General features: G+C 40.7%; 1 protein-coding gene across 1 annotated transcript in view; it reads right to left on the bottom strand.

The window, feature by feature from the left end:
- The window catches only part of PLCXD3 (phosphatidylinositol specific phospholipase C X domain containing 3), a 201940-nt gene that overhangs the window by 77563 nt on the left and 106334 nt on the right, over positions 1-18043 (bottom strand).

The following is an 18043-nucleotide window of genomic DNA, read 5'->3' as shown; positions in this document are numbered from 1 at the left end:
TATTTGAACATAAAACAAAAGTATAGCAATACTACTTTATGACTTTTAATAACAGAGAAAACCTCTGGCCCAGCCCTTTGTCTTTAAAACCAGGAACCTGCCTATGAGCAAAACAGTGCTAAGCACTATTTCTTTGTTGATGCCTAAATCGGTTGAATCCACGTCTCCTGCATTGCAGTGAGATTCCTTACCTGCTGAGCCATTGGGGAAGCCCTGAAATCTACAACCTGTCTGCCTTATCTGGTCTAATATTTTGCTTCTACACTGGCTCAGTATTCCTATCCTCTTGTCCTCTTATTCTTTTCTCATCTACAGTTCCAACTCATACTTTGGACATGATATTTAATGTTGAACCTATGATTCTGAACTTACCCTCTCAATTTTGGGTTCGATCTGTCCTCTTTAGTCAGACAAGAGCTGGCCACTCCCATTATGAACCCTGCTCAATCAAGAACCTTTGCTCTAGCTCTGAATAAGTGAATGGAATGAAAGAAGTTATTTTCTTTTGTTTCTTGGAAACAGGCAATGAATAAGCTTGGAAGTACATCCTACCCCAGTGGAATCTTGACTGCTGCCTTTGGGAGATCTTAGGATATGGTGAATATTTGCCTACATTCCTGACCCACAAAGACTGTGTTTTAAGTGATTAAATTTTCATATAATTTGTTACATAGCAATAGCTAACTAATGCAGACTATAACAACTTTTGGGGGTTAATGAGAGGATTTGACATCTACAGACCCAACTGTCTAATATATTAACTTGAAATTTTAATGAACAGCACCTAAATATTTACATTCTGCCATGTTAAGAAAATTGATCTAATAAGTATTACCTCTTTTCCAGTATCTTTCCAGTATTTTCTATTAAAGTTCTTTGAGCTGAACTTCTGATTGGTTTCTCAGTTTAGCCATCATTCCATTTCAAATTCTACAAAATTATGGTTTAATAAACATCAAAGAAAATGTATCAAGTCAATTTCACCTGTGAACCTTCAGAACAAAAAGGCCCATATGGCTAAGGTTTGATGTGCCCATGAGTGTGCAGTTTTAATATCTATATCCTGACCTTAGAATTCAGGCTCTGACTCCATCAATACAAGAACTGCTCCCCTCCTGGCCTCTGCAGGGCACTGAACTTGCTTGCAAAGCTTATGCACGACACTCTGTATTTCTCTTTTCTTGTTTGTTCTGTGCCTGTTTTATTGAGTACAGGGCTAAGCAATGGCACCCAACTCCAGTACTCTTGCCTGGAAAATCCCATGGACGGAGGAGCCTGGAGGGCTGCAGTCCGTGGGGTTGCTAGGAGTCGGACACGACCCAGTGACTTCACTTTCACTTTTCCCTTTCATGCATTGGAGAAGGAAATGGCAACCTACTCCAGTGTTCTTGCCTGGAGAATCCCAGGGACGGGGGAGCCTGGCGGGCTGCCATCTATGGGGTTGCACAGAGTTGGACACGACTGAAGCAACTTAGCAGCAGCAGCAGCAGCAAGGTTTTTAAGACTCCTGCTTTCTGCGAACAGGTTTCCTGGATATTTGATATCTTGGTACCATTTGTGATGATAAGGCCAACACCACAGGAGTACCGAAGCATATGTACCAGCAATCTGTGAGCCAAAAGGAGACTGCTGAGTGAGTAAAGAAGAGTAGATTTATTTTTTGCGGCCCCTTTTGGTGGACTTCCCTGGTGGCTCAGATGGTAAAGCGTCAGCCTACAATGTGGGAGGCCCAGGTTCTAATCCCTGGGTTGGGAAGATCTCCTAGAGAAGGAAATGGCAACACACTCCAGTATTCTTGCCTGGAAAATCCCATGGACAGAGGAGCCTGGTAGATTACAGTCCATGGGATCACAAAGAGTCGGACATGACTGAGCAAATTCCCTTTTCTAGAGTAGAATATAGGCAGATGGCAGCATCTCCACTTTCTATGGGAAGAGACCGTTTTGGAGTTAAACTTACCCTCTTGTCTTCCCTTCATTAAAGTCTTACTCCTAGTCTTCTTTTGGGAGAAGGAAATGGCAACCCACTCCAGTATTCTTGTCTGGAGAAATCTGTGGACAGAGGAGCCTTGTGGGCTGCTGTCCATGGGGTCTCATAGAGTCGGACACGACTGAAGCAACTTAGCATGCATGCATGCATTGGAGAAGGATATGGCACCCCACTCCAGTATTCTTGCCTGGAGAATCCCGGGGACAGAGGGGCCTGGTGGACTGCTGTCTATGGGGTCGCACAGAGTCAGACACAACTGAAGCGACTTAGCAGCAGCAGCAGCAGGAGCAGCAGTCTTCTTTTGCAACTTACATGTATTTCTTTATTTATGGCAAAACATTTGGGCACTTGTGGTAATCTTCCCTCCCCCTGAATTCACAGTTTGTTAGTCTATAGCTCCTTTTAATCAACTAATAATTGTTATTTGACAATATTACTAATGTTCATTATATTCATTGAATTTTTATTCAATCTTTATATCTTGCTCTCCACCTGCAATCCCCTCACAAACATACACATTAATTTTCATCTAGATTGTTGTTCACTGTTGCTCAGTCTCTCAGGCATGTCCAACTCTTTGTGACTCCATGGACTGCAGCACGCCAGGTTTCCCTGTCCTTCACCATTTCCTAGAGCTTGCTCCAATTCATGTCCATTGAGTCAGTGATGCCATCCAACCATCTCGTCCTCTGCCATCCCCTTCTCCTCCTGCCTTCAATCTTTCCCAGCATTGGGGTCTTTTCTAATGAGCTCTCTCTTCACATCAGGTGGCCAAAATGTTGGAGCTTCAGCTTCAGCATTAGTCCTTCCAGTGAATGTTCAGGGTCAATTTCCTTTAGGACTGAGTGGTTTGATCTCCTTGCAGTCCAAGGGACTCTCAAGAGTCTTTTCCAACACCAGGCTTCAAAATCATCAATTCTTTGGTGCTCAGCCTTCTATATGGTCCAACTCTCACATCCATAAAAGGCTTCTGGAAAAACCACAGATTTGACCATATGGACCTTTGTCAGCAAAGTTATGTCTCTGCTTTTTAAGAGGCCGTCTAGGTTTGTCATAGCTTTTCTTCCAAGGAGCAAGTGTCTTTTAGTTTCATGGCTGCAGTCACCATCTGAGTAATTTTGGAGCTCAAGAAAATAAAGTACATCTAGATTGTAACCTTCCTCAAAAGCGAAAAAAAAAAAAAAACCCTATCATCTCCTGTGCTCACTACTATATCCAGCTTTATTAATAAACATTTGATTCAAGTCAGTGCGTCAAAATGAGTTCACATGGGATTAGGTCATTATTGACCCCTCTCTTCTTTACCATTTCCTCTTAGATCTCTCAGAAAATTAGGCTACACAACTTGGCTCTCTCTCCTTAACTCTAGTTCCATTTTTAACTGCTGAAATCAGACTATCATGATTGTAACTAATATAAAACCCCTGTGAAACAGCCTCAATGATAACTAAAAATACTCATCAGACTTCTGTGTCCTCATTCCTAAATCCTAGCACAGAACTTAGAGGCATTTCATTACAGTTGTCAAATAAATGAATGAGTGAATCGTGCTTAGCCTTTCTGGAATGTTTGATACTGCTGTTCTTCCTTCTTAAAATATTTTTCCCCTTTGGCTTTTTAGACATGACTCTTTCCTAGTTTTGCTACTTTCTTGTTATTGTCCCATCCCAGCCTCCTTTGCTGCCTCTTGCTGCCCTTCCAGTTCCTAAATGAGAGTATTATCCAAAGTTCTAGTCAAGACTTCAACTTGCTCCATGATTATTCCTTGGGTGATCTCATTCATCTCTTTGGCCTCATACCTTATAATAGATACATAATAAATTGATACCATCTAATCTGACCTGCATTACAGATTTCTAGTCTGCCTATCAGGTAACTAAATTTTATTGCTCCATGGGAACCTTAAACTTAAAACGATGAACTATCATATCCTCCCTTTCAAACCAGCTCCTTTATCAGTGTACCTATCATGCTACTGCTGCTGCTAAGTCACTTCAGTTGTGTCCGACTCTGTGCGACCCCATAGATGGCAGGCCACCAGGCTCCTCCGTCCCTGGGATTCTCCAGGCAAGAACACTGGAGTGGGTTGCCATTTCCTTCTCCAATGCATGGAAGTGAAAAGTGAAAGTGAAGTCGCTCAGTCGTGTCCGACTCTTGGCGACCCCATGGACTGCAGCCTACCAGGCTCCGGTACCTATCATACTTATCTCATATTCCTTCCATCTCATCTTGGATTCATCTTGAGTTCTAACTCACCCCTCAAAACCTCATGTTCATCAGTCTTCCAGTCCCATCATATTGACCTCCAAATTCTCTCTCAGACATGGCCTCTTCATCTCCATTCCATTCCATTGCTAATGGCCTGGTTTCCTGTTGGGACCACTGACACAGCTTTCAGGTAATGTTCCTGATATATCCCTAATATCCCTAATAAACATCCTAGCTACTACCATCCAAACCTCTTCTATAGGCATTACTCTGCCTCAGTCTCTAGAGTGGATTTAACCTTAGAAAAAAGGATAGAGAATTGATTCCAGCCAATAGAGTGGCATGATTGAACAAATTCCTCTTACTTTCTGCCTCAGTTTCATTAACAGGAATTTTACTCTGATAAATTATCTAGTATTTAAGTCTTCTACAGGAATTATTTGCTCTTATGACCCCCTCCCATCATTAGAATACTAAAATTTCACCACTAAATATTACCCTGGTAAGTAGAACCTGGTTACATGTTGAGTCTGTCTGCCTGTTATTATTTCTTCAGTATCACTGACTCCATAGTACTAATCAGCCAGCTCCATTCCCTATTACCTTGTACTACATCCCCAAACACAGCTCTTGGTGTGGATTCTGGCCTTGTTGCTATTATTTAGTTGCTAAGTCATGTCCAACTTTTCTGTGATTCCATGGACTGAAGCCCACAAGACTCCTTCTGTCCATGGGATTTCCCAGACAAGAATACTGGAGTGGGTGCCATTTCCTTCTCCAGGGGATCTTCTTGACCCAGGGATCAAACCCAGGTCTTCTGCATTGCAGGCAGATTCTTTACCAACTGAGCTACAGAATCCATTATTATTTGACACCCTACAATTAATCTCATTAATTTTTCTTTACTCCATTGATTAAATTGATTGGTTATTTGGATTTTTAAGCAGCAAAGACCAAATCTTGAAGAATAAGGATTGCTCCTTATTCCTGGCATGTAATCTTACCTCAGACCTCCAACAAATGATCAGGGCTTTGAGGACAATACAAGAGGTTTTGTGTCATCAGAGAAAATGCACAATATGTATCACAAACCAAAACACTTCTAAAATTGAGCATATAATTAAAAAACTACATACTGGTAGTTCAATATTTGTGCTTCACTTGACATTAACATATAGAAAATACAATTTTTAATATTAAATTAAACCCAACATATCTGGTAGAACACTGAGATTAATCCTTTTGTAAAGGAAAAATCAAAATGACCATTCTGTGATATTTCTCCTTGGGTAAATCTATGCCTTTAATATTGTATAAAGCCTTCTTCCTCAGTGCATCTCAGAGACAGTAAGCTGAAGTAAAGGAGGTTGGTTTCCTTATGTAAGTCTTTTGATCCAGGATCCCAGTTGCCAAATTTGAGAAGCCCTATTACATTAATGCCTCCCAGTAGAGGAGTTCAATATTCATCAGAATGTCTTTAAACTTGCTGGGTTGTTTCTTTAAACCAATAGATGAGCCGGCAGTGACTAGTTTAGAGCAGCAGCATTCCCGTCAAGGAGCAGGAAAAAGAGCTGCTCCAACTGCCCTCTTACTGAAACTACTAAGCCTCTTTGTCATATGGATTTCCTTTTAAGGACTATCAGTAGGGCTATCTGAAAAACTAAAGAGACCCTAAGAAATAAAGAAGTCCTAAATTACTGTCTATCTTCACATAAATCAGTTCCCTCTCCACTGCAGCCTCTGTTTGGACACTTCTCAGCAAAAAGTCAAATGGAATCCTTCTTTGAGGTCCTACTGTGTACAGGAGCTGCTAAGCCAAGGATAACAGTATCCCAAAACTTCTACATCCACCAACACAGCCCTAGGGAGGGCAGCTTCTTAAATGGGAAGGTCCTGGGACCAAGCAAAAATCTATGCATGAAATGTAAAAATTTAAGAAGACAATCAGTACAGCAGCAGTATTTATTGTTAGGTAATCAGAAAGGCCAATAGACCCATCTGTTACCATAGACAAGTGGTTCTCTACTAGAGTTTATTTTGACCCAGAAGATATTTGACAGCTCCTGCAAATGTTTGTACTGTTACAAGTGAAGGGGCAGTGTTCCCGCCATCTAGTGGGTAGAGGGCCAGGGATGCAGCTGACCATCCTACAATGCACTGGAGAGCTCCCACACAAGGAATCACCCAGCCCCAAATGTCTATACAGTAGTTCCCCTTATCTGCAGGGGATAGGTCCTAAGACACCCAGTGGATGCCTGAAACCATAAATAGTGCATGTGTGCATGTAAGTCACTTCAGTCATGTCCAACTCTTTGCAACCCTATGGACCTTAGCCCACCAGGCTTCTCTGTCCATGGGATTGTCCAGGCAAGTTTACTGGAGTAGGTTGCCATGACCTCCTCCAGGAGACCTTCCCAATCCAGAAATCTACCCATGTCTCGTGTCTCCTGCATCAGCAGGCAGGTTCTTTACCACTAAGCGCCACCTGGGAAGCCCATGTATACTATGTTTCTTCCTGTATGTGCATGCCCATGAGAAAGTTTAACTTACAAATTAAACACTAAGAGAATAGCCGAATTGCCAGCATCATTACCCTTGCACTTTGAAGCCATTATTAAGTAAAACCAGTTATTTGAAAATAAGCACTGCAATACCGAGATAGTCTAATAACCAAGATGGCTAAGTGACCAACGGGTGGGATATCCTACTCAAAGGGATGGTTCATTACAAGATGGGACAGAGTGGTTGGCATGAGATTTCATCACACTACTCAGAACAGCAAGTAACTTAAAACTTGCGCATTGCTCATTTCTAGCATTTTCCATTTCATATTTTTGGACCAGAGTCAATCCCAGATAACTGAAACCTCAAAAAGCAAAACCTTGAATAAGGAAGACTATTGTAGTAACAAGGTTGAGAAAGCCTGCTCTAGTGGAAACTGTACAGGCAGATTAATTTCCAGAAATAGAAAACAAACACTGAATTGCCTCTGTCCACCCGCACACATATTTTCCCACAGCAAAACTCATCACTCACAAGCTTTTCATTGTGCCATTCTACTTTGAAGTTGCTCTGAATACTTAGAGCAACTGAAACTATCACACATGAAGCATTGCTTTTGAGTTTGTTTGAAACCCTTATCAGACTATGTGGCTTAGACACTGATTTCTACCAATCTCTTGATTTTTCTTTAGAATTCCTTTCAACTGTTCTTTCTCAAGATAATCAGTAAATCTTTCAGGCTAAAATTAAACCATGCAGATAAGTACTTTTCATTCATTGATCTCCATCTCCACTGCAGAAAGTTCTGTGTGGCATGAGTTTTGTAGGGACTAGATTTGTCTAGTTCTTATTCAACTTGTTTAATAAATCAAGTACCTGTTGTGTGCAAGACACAGTGAAAGGAGTTTTGTGTGTGGCTAAGAAGAGGTGAGCAGTCGGGAGATTAAAATAACATCACTTACCAAGTAAAAGAAGGGAAGGTGGGTTTCTTTTGCTAAGTATTCCTTATGTCCTGCTCTATAGTATCGAGCATTTGGTAGCTATTTATTGGGTATATATTACATGTCATACATTGAGTCAAAGATATGGAAATAAAAGAGTACACAGCTGGTCCTTAATAAGGCAGGGACCAGGGATGCTGACCTTCTGTGCAGTTGAAAATCTGCGTATAATTTATAGTTGCTTCTCTGTTTATGTCAACAAAGGTCCACCTAGTCAAGGCTATGGTTTTTCCAGTGGTCATGTATGGATGTGAGAGTTGGACTATAAAGAAAGCTGAGTGACGAAGAATTGATGCTTTTGAACTGTGGTGTTGGAGAAGACTCTTGAGAGTCCCTTGGACTGCAAGGAGATCCAACCAGTCCATCCTAAAGGAGATAGGTTCTGGGTGTTCATTGGAAGGACTGATGTTGAAGCTGAAACTCCAATACTTTTGGCCACTTGATGTGAAGAGCTGACTCATTTGAAAAGACACTGATGCTGGGAAAGATTGAGGGCAGGAGGAGAAGGGGATGACAGAGGATGAGATGGTTCGATGGCATCACCAACTCGACGGACATGGGTTTGGGTGGACTCCAGGAGTTGGTGATGGACAGGGAGGCCTGGCGTGCTGCGGTTCATGAAGTCACAATGAGTTGGACACGACTGAGCGACTGAACTGAACTAAACTGAACTCTGTATATTTGGTTCATCTGCACTCTCAGTTCTGCATCTGCCAACTCAATCACAAATCATACTGTGCCATAGTATTTACTACTGAAAAAAATTTACATCTAAGTGGACCCAAACAGTTCAAACCCATGTTGCTCATTCTTGTGGAATTCATATCATAGTAGGGTGAATTAGCCAAGAAAAGCACTGTTATTATAAAGTGTGATAAATACTGTAATAACTATATGTAATATCTTTTGATGAAACAGTAGTTCAGTCCTGAGCTGAACATCATCTTCTAGAGATCATTAACAATCAAAGATAAAGGGTGAGAACAATACCCCAATCATCAAGGCTATACCTTCCAATATTAATGCCCATATGGATCACTTGAGGAACTTGTTAATATCTGGGATGGGGCATAAAAGTCTGTATTTGCAATAACCTCCCAGGTATTACCAATGCTGTGGCTTAAAGGGCCATTTCTGAATAGTGAGTAATTAATGTAATATTAGCTTCTCTTGCTCATCAATTACATATCCATTACACTGTCTTCTCTCCTCAGTCTCCTATTCTTCTGAACTCCTAGTTCCCATCTCTTTACACACACACACACACACACACACATACACACATATGCATAAATACATACACATTGATGCACACACTTCTGCTTGTGTGATTTCCAAGTTTGGGGAGGTGTCATAAGCACCTGTGTTGTGGGTTATTGGTTGAATACTTTGCTGTGTCACTCAGGTGAAAGTCTGCATTGATCTTTTTACTTATTAAGTTGCTGCTTCCCTGGTGGCTTAGATGGTAAAGAATCTGCCTCAGTGCAGGAGACCTGGGTTCAATCCCTGGGTTGGGAAGATTCCATGGAGAAGGGCATGGCAACCCACTCCAGTAATCTTGCCTGGAGAATTCCATCGACAAAGGAGACTGGTGGGCTCCCGTCCATGGCATCGCAGTCAGACACGACTGGGTGACTAACACTTTCAATACTTCACAGCATTTATTAATAATCTTTATAATAAAATATTTATTTTGGTAAGTTTTCTGAGATCACTTACACGTGAAGTCAATCTACTCATCCTAATTAATAAGCCAAACACAAGTCCCTGGCCACAAGAATGAGGCAGTAGCAGATCAGAACACAAGAAAGCCTCATTTCCTTTATCCTTGAGGACACTGAGCTGCTGTCCTTCAAATGTCTGTATTTCCAGATTCATAGTGACCACTCTACCAGATGCAATGAGTCAGAGAGAAGAATGAATCAAGGATGACTAAATCAGAAAGATGGGAGGTGGTGTTCCTGAAGGAACCGTGGTAAAGATTAGGGAGAAAATGGCATAGTTTGCTGGCCTTGGCTACTTTAGTAGAGCCTAGAGAAGAATTCCAAAGGGACTTTGGTCTGCTGGTGAATAATGTGGGAGAGAACCAGAAGGAAACCATACTTTTCCTGATATTCTACTCTGCTTCAACTCTCAGGGCCCAGTCTGTACCTAAGAGAGAGATGTGCTTTACATAAAAGGAAATGTAAGAAAATCTGTTTTCAACTGTAGACAGGCTGGTTCTTTCCCCATTCACTTCCCTAAAGATGCTCCATGAAGTCAAAAGAAATTGAACTCCCAGAAGCCTTAATAACATGTACTTGGGGTCCTAAGGCCACTCAAGATGAGATCCCCTTTGCTTGTTGCACTCCAGCAACACTGGACTTTTCTCTGCTAATCAAATACACTACGCTCATTTCAACTGAGCCCCTGTGAGCACTCTTCCCTCCGCTCTGTCCCCAGTTGTTTGTGTGACTGGCACCTTTTCATCCAAGTCTTCATTTAAATATCATCTTCTAAAGTGAACCTTCTAGTATCTAAAGTATCTAACTCAACTCACCCTCCCTTGCTGCCTGCCAGCCTTCATCATATGATCAAATTTTATTTTCTTCATTGTATTTATCACTAGCTTCAAGTGATATTTTATTTTATTTTATTTTATTTTATTTTAATTTTATTTTATTTAATTTCTTATTTGCTTTTTGTCTATCTCTCCCCTCCATAACTAGAATTTTATTTTATTTAATTTCTTATTTGCTTTTTGTCTATCTCTCCCCTCCATAACTAGAATTTAAATTCCATAAGAATTAGAATCTAATCTGTCTTGTTCACTGTTGCATCTCTAGCAAAGGGCACAGCACTGGCACATAAAAGATACTCAAATATTTGTTGTATGAAATAATATCTTTCCATCTCTATAAACCTCAGTATCTACTAATAAGTAAATGGACTGATGATGCCATCTACATATAAGATAAAATAAATGTAACCACTAGACATGGATCACAGAAAATACTTCACAAATACTAGCTTTTATTATCACTATTATTTCTGCACTATTAACTCTGAGCACTAAATACCTGACACATAGTAGGTTCTCTGGATAAACCAATGAATGAGAATTGGACAGAAAAGCTCTAAACACTATGGCTGCCATAAATTCTTAGAACCACTCAATGGATGAGTGGTTCATCATGAGGCAATCATTGATGAGTGCTTTAGATATATATCTATGTTTAAAGTCCTCCCCCTTATTGATTCCCTGGTCTATGAGTTCCCTTTCCTGTACCAAATGAAGCAATGCCAAGAGCCACCATCTCCGGAAGGTTCTTTTCCTTACCAACATGCCATTCCAAAGTCTTACCACATAGACTGTAGCTTGTCAGACTCCTCTGTCCATGAGATTGCCCAGACACAAATACTGGAGTGGGTTGCCATTACCTTCTCCAGGGGATCTACTCCAGCCAGGGAAAGGAAAAATGTTGGGGAAAGAGATGTGGTTGCCACACAGTCAGCCCTGTCTTCCCACTTCTCTTTAGGAACTGACTGTTGAAGATGTTGATTTTTTTTTTTTAATGCCACCTCCTTCCCTTGTTTCTCCACTAAAACCTCCCTACAGAGGCAGAGTCCAGAATTTGGGGCAGATATTTGAATATCTGTAAGCACTGGAGCAATCTGGTTACCTGGACAGAGAAAGAAATGAACTGGAGAAAGGGAGGCAGATTAGATAAAACCAAGATAAAGCCAAATCCTTATTACTAAAATCAACTATTCTGAATAAACAATCTCTATTGTGTTTTTCCCTCTAAGAAGAAAACAAATATAAAACATGGTAAATAAATAGTCTATTTGTTACATTCTCTTAGATTTGAGAGCCAGAAGGCCTCTGAAACCTATTTAGCTTTGTTCTTACATGTCTAGCACTATTGGTTTTTCTTGTATGAATAATGAAAATCTGAAACAACACATTACCCTTCATCATGTCTGTACCACAGAAAGAACATCTATTTGAAATATAAGCCTTTGATTCTGTGATGCCCCCATAAAACACCACTTGCCAACAGCTGGATCTTTCTACTATCAAAGAAGTGTTTAAGGCATGGGGATTATTTATTCCTCCTGTCTTCCTTCCAGTCTCCCTTTGTCTTCCTCCAGCTTTTAGGTTTGGACATGAAAAGTATACCTCCTCTTACTTTTAAAACTCATCACAAAGCTAGAATAATAGGCAAGGTCTGTAAATCTGGTGCACACAGACACACTGGTTTATAACGCTAAACATGTGCTGTGCCCTGTGCTTAGTCGCTCAGTGGTGTCCAACACTTTGTGACCCCGTGGACTGGAGCCCGCCAGGCTCCTGTGTCCATGGGATTCTCCAGGCAAGAATAATGGAGTGGGTTGCCATGCACTCCTGCAGAGGATCTTCCCAACTCAGGAATCGAACCCAAGCCTCCTGCATTGCCAGTGGATTCTTTACCATCTGAGCCACCAGGGCCATTATTTGACCAAAGAGAATTCGGAATAGCACCAACTTAATGCTACATGGGCTTCCCTTGTGGCTCAGATGGCAATGAGTCAGCCTGTAGTGTGGGAGATCCAGGTTTGATCCCTGGGTTGGGAAGATCCCCTGGAAAAGGAAATAGCAACCCACTGCAGTATTCTTGCCTGAAAAATCCAATGGATGGAAGAGCCTGGCAGTCTACCTGCAGGCTATAGCCATGGCAGGCTACCATGCGGTCGCAAAGAGTCAGACATGACTGAGTGACTTCACTTTTTTCTTTCAACGCTACATGATATTTCATTCCATAAGTCCAAGAACACACATATGTATTACATGCTATATAATCATTCCCAAACCACTTACCCCGGAGTACTTATTTGTTATAAAACATTGTTTTTGGTGGCTTCCGTGGTGGCTCAGAGAGTCAAGAATCCAATTGCAATTCAGCAGACCTGGGTTTGACCCCTGGATTGGGAAGATCCCCTGGAGGAGGGCATGGCAACCCGCTCCAGTATTCTTGCCTGAAGAATCCCCATGGATACAGGAGCCTGATGGGCTATAGTCCACAGGGTTTCAAAGAGTTGGACACAACTGAGCGACTAAGCATGGCACACACATTGTTTTTTGCAATAGTGTTGGTTATATAGAGGGTTAATCAGGGATATACAGAATTATCTTGCTTTCAAACGAAAAACCCATGTATCTAAAATGGGTAATGGATGTTTCTCCTTGTGAAATGAAAAAAATACTCAATGACACTCAAAATGTATTAACTGAAATCTTAGTATTTCACAAGCACCTAATATATGTTCTATACCAGGCTAGTATGCATATAGAAAGGAGATAGTTGCTCTGTGCCATTCAAGATCTTTCTTAGTCTCTCACAGTAAAAATAAGACAACAAAGGAAACTTGGCAACAATGACAGCACCAGTCTTATTCAGGGACTGGTCCTGCTTTCTACCAGCTTCCTTCATCCCCTCTTCCATATGCCAACATTATATGTTGATTTTATTAACTGCAAAGCAAATGTGATATCAAGAGATAGGTTAAAAAAATAAAAATGATATGGAATTTTCCTACCCTAAGAGAGCTACTATAGAGAAAATCATCCACTTTTAGTGTGTGTTCACATGCATTCATATTTTAATCATTTGATTGGTGTATACCAAGCACACTGGATTATAGTATCAAGGCTGTCAGCGGTATTACAGTCTTCAATCATTGTTTAAATGATTGCATCAAATTGCACATGATGATACATACTTTAACAATTCTTCTATTAGTATTTATTTTTGAGTTCCCTTTCATATAAATTCTATAAAGGAAACTTCTTCCTTTTTTTTACAATAAATTTTCAGAAACTCAGTTGTCTTATGTTCGGAGTTATTTAAAAATCTGTCCTTCTCCCCTACTTTATCACTTCTTCCTGCATCCTTCCAGAGTTGTGTAACCTTAAGAGAAGTAAAGGACTCTCAGAACTGGCTGTGGAAGTCATGAGAGTTATGAGCTGGGGAAATTATGGTGGCAATGACCTCCTTTTCCACTTGCTTCTGATAATGACCTTCTTGTAATCTATGCCTTTCTCCATCAGTACCCCCTAGGACGCAGGTACTTCTTGCTTCAGTTTTGATGCCTCACATCTCTGTTTCTTGATTTGTCTTCCTTTTTGTCAGCCCTTACTTAAAGTATCTCACCACTCAAGATCTCACTTCAAAGATCTCCTCATGCCCCAAAGTCTTGATATTATCTGTATTGGAAAGCACACTATTTAGAACACACACAGAAACAAACAGATCCCAAACAGCTGTTTTGCTTTTTTATTTTTAATTTTTTGGCCTGAGCCATGTGGCTTGCAGGATGTTAGTTCCTTGACCAGGGATTGAATCTGTATGCCCTGCATTAGGAGCATTAAGTCTTAAACACTAGACCGTTAGATAAATTCCTCTTTTACTTCTTAAGGAAATTATTTTATTTGAAAAACCTTTTTATTGTGCCAGACTGTTTGTATTGTCTTCTGGTAGGAACTGTTCAAACTGGAATTAAATTGTAGCAAAATAACTACTCCATGCTATCACCCGCTTTTGGCAAATGAAAGTTGAAAGAATTTCCCATGGTAACCAGTCATTTCCTAGTGATCTAAGATTGATATAAAACAACAACAAAAAAAAAAGAAAAAGGAATCATAATAAACCCTGCTATTTACAGTATTACACTTGCTAGAGTTTAAGTTTACTTAGGGAGTTAATACTTGATCACAGAAGATTGCAAATAATTAAAAAACAACTCTCTAGTTAGAAGTTATTTATTTCACACAAGCCAAAGCAAATACTCTGTAAGTGAATAAGCCCAAGATTAGATAATGAAAGTCACAGATTCTGTGCAACATAAGGAAGGGATTGCTGTAAGTTGATTCAAGTTATGCATCAGAACAAGAGGAAATATTAAGGCCATTTTGTTTTTACGCTGGACTTGGAGGAGTCAATTCAGATCAACTCAGCAAATACATTTTGAAAACCTGCAATGTGAAAGGAAACATACTAAACACCCTGAGAGAGAAAAAAATAAATAAGACAAGTTCTAGCTCCAATAAGCTGAAGTGAATATTTTTAAAAGAATGGTCCTTACCTTTAAGAAACTTTGAAAAAACATTCTATAGAATACTGCCAAGAAGACTATGATTTTACTTTCCACTATTCATTTCTCACTGTCAATGTACTTGAATTGCAGCAGATTTGAATTAGCTGAATTAGCTACCTGGCTATAAAAGTTTTTCTTTATGAATAAAAGTTATTTTTAAAGTTTATTTATTTCTTAATTGAAGGATAATTGCTTTACAGAATTTTGTTGTTTTCTGTCAAACATCAACATGAATCAGCCATAGGTATATTTTTATAATTAGTTTAGGCAGTAATCATCTTGCTTACGGGGCTTCCCAAGTGGTTCAGTGGTAAAGAATCTGTCTGCCAATACAGGAGCTGCAAGAGACTTGGGTTTGATCCCTGGATGGGAAAGATCCCCTGGAGTAGGAAATGGCAGCCCACTCCAGTACTCCTGCTGGGATAATCCCATGGATAGAGGAGCCACGTGGGCTACAGGCCATGGGGATGCAAAGAGTGGGACACGACTCAGCAACTGAGCACTCGTGCACACAACTTGCCTACGAGATGAAAGCAGTTTTCAAACTCCATGATGAGTGGTCTTTGAATCTAAGTAGAGTGCCTTGTTTCTGAATTTTAAAATATGGTTGACTAGACTTTTTAAAAAGTCTACCACAAGAGAAATATGTGAAAATATATTTCAGAAGTATTTTATTTAAAAAATGCACAATTAAGCTAATAAGGGAAATAAGGAAAATCTTTAATGGTTAAAACCAAACCAGAGAGTAGACAAAATCCATTAGGCCAAGTCAACCTGTGTTGTCAAGAAGCTGATGAGATGTAGACACATATTGATAGAAAAACCCAAGGTTTGGGGTTTTTACTGGTATGCAGGAAAAAGGCCTGGGCCTGAGCAAGTAGTGTTCACATAAATCTAAAATCCTCTGAGGCTATAGGGTAATCTTATACTGTCAATGAAAATGAGGCTACTCGACACAAAAGTGAAAGTGAAATCACTTAGTCATGTCGGACTCTTGTGACCCCATGGACTGTAGCTCACCAGGCTCCTCAGTCCATGGAATTTTCCAGGCAAGAATACTGGAGTGGGTTGCCATTTCCTTCTCCAGGAGATCTTCCTCGACCTAAGGATTGAACCCGGGTCTCCCGCGTTGCAGGCAGATGCTTTACCATCTGAGCCACCAGGGAAGCTCACAAAGGGAGTTGGCTAAGCAATTTGTCTGTCTTGGCCTTGGCTCTAGTTTGGGAGGGCTGGAGGAAGACAGGGACAAGAAATTATCTCTGGTGGAAGAAAAGTTGTATCGAAACAGGAGAGGATATGTTATGGATGTCAATTGTATGAGTAATATTTTATTTCTTAACTTGTACAGTGGATATGAAGGTGATTATTCTATTATTCTCATATAAGTGTGTATGTCCTCAATATCTCTGAATCAAAGAAAAGGAGCCTATACCTAATTAAACATAGCATTGTTTTCAGATTAAAATGCATTTAAAGGTACATCTTCCCCAGTGGCTCAGTGGTAAACAGCCAGTATGCAATTGAGGAGATGAGGGTTCAATCCTTGGGTTGGGAAGATCCCATGCAGGAGGGCACGGCAACCCACTCCAGTATTCTTGCTTGGGAAAATCTCAGGGACAGAGAAGCCTGGAGAACTACCTCTACAGGGTTGCAAAGAGGTGGACATGACTGAAGCGACCGAGCACAAAGGTACAGCTAACTAATGACAAGTAAAATTAGACCTGTAGCCTCTTCAAAACTCTTAATCCCCTTGCCTTCCTATATGTTTTTTAAAAAGAATATTTCAATTCAAGAAGCTTCATATTTTATTGAGAGATATGACTGAGTCCACTTTCAAGAATAAATCATCTCCAGCAGGCTTCATCTAAGATTTACTAACACAGTCAACCCTCTGTATTTTCAGGTTCTGCATCTATCTGCAGTTGATTGAATCCACTGGAACTCACTGGAGAGCTGACTGCACTTTGCATTTTACGTAGGGGACTTGAGCATCCGAGGACTTTGGTATGGGAGAAGGCCCTGGAACCATTCTTCCATGAATACTGAGGGCTGACTGCACTGTGTGGGCTCTTCAGTACAGCTCCATAACAGGCTTTCTGCCGGGTACAGCCTTGAATACACAATCCATCATGGATCTAAGTTAGAAAGCCTACATAGATGGGTTTTTCTGGAGTTCTTTGCTGGGGCAGACTTTATTGGCAGATCCACATGTTTCCTTTAACCATTCAGTTTATACTGACCTTGCCCATCTCTTAATTCTTAGTGCACTTCTACATCATCATCACTTGTACACTTAGTTTCATTCTGCATTTCATAGGTATGTGCATTATCTCTTCAATGAGACTTGAAGAAGATATTTCTTTTGCAATCCCTGCATTGTCAAACAGATTTAAAGCTGGAGGGCATGGAATCTGCTTGACACCTCTCATACTACATTTGAGGAACTAGTCCTATGAAGTGACTTGCCTGAAATCACACAGTGTATCTCTCAGAATGTCAACAGAAAACAGATGGAAAAATCCAATTAGGATAATTCAAAGAGAATTTACTTATAAAGGGATTATGCAGATGCAATGTAGAGAAACCATGGATTGTAATGTAGTATCTCAAGGCTGCTACTGCTACTGCTAAGTCACTTCAGTCGTGTCCGACTCTGTGCGACCCCATAGATGGCAGCCCACCAGGCTCCGCCGTCCCTGGGATTCTCCAGGCAAGAACACTGGAGTGGGTTGCCATTTCCTTCTCCAATGCATGAAAGTGAAAAGTGAAAGTGAAGTCGCTCAGTCGTGTCCGACTCTTGGCAACCCCATGGACTGCAGCCCACCAGGCTCCTCCATCCATGGGATTTTCCAGGCAAGAGTACTGGAGTGGGGTGCCATTGCCTTCTCCGGTCTCAAGGCCAGTAATATATGAAAAACCATTACCATTTCTGGGCTGCAAAGAATAAGGACAGGAGTTTTACCAGAAACTGGTAGAAGAGGGCTATAATGAAGGCTGCCTTGAGAGGAATAAGGACCTTCAGTGAAGGGACTTATTTGTCCCAAAGCAAGCTCAGAGAGGGATGCAGAGGAATAAATGCCCCAACATCACTTTCCTATAGCCACTTGAAGTACTTTCACTGGTTAGGCCCAACTGTAAGCTTGAGAACATAGAAACCCATTAATGAATTCCATACTAGTGAGCCTTCTGAAGCAAAGGGCAAGGTGAAGGATGGTGGAGAGATCTGG

This window comes from Bos taurus, chromosome 20, assembly GCF_002263795.3.
Source record: "Bos taurus isolate L1 Dominette 01449 registration number 42190680 breed Hereford chromosome 20, ARS-UCD2.0, whole genome shotgun sequence".
In the NCBI taxonomy this organism is placed as follows: Eukaryota; Metazoa; Chordata; class Mammalia; order Artiodactyla; family Bovidae; genus Bos; species Bos taurus.
The sequence above is the reverse complement of the archived record's forward strand: the minus strand, read 5'-3'. Positions and strand labels throughout refer to the sequence as shown.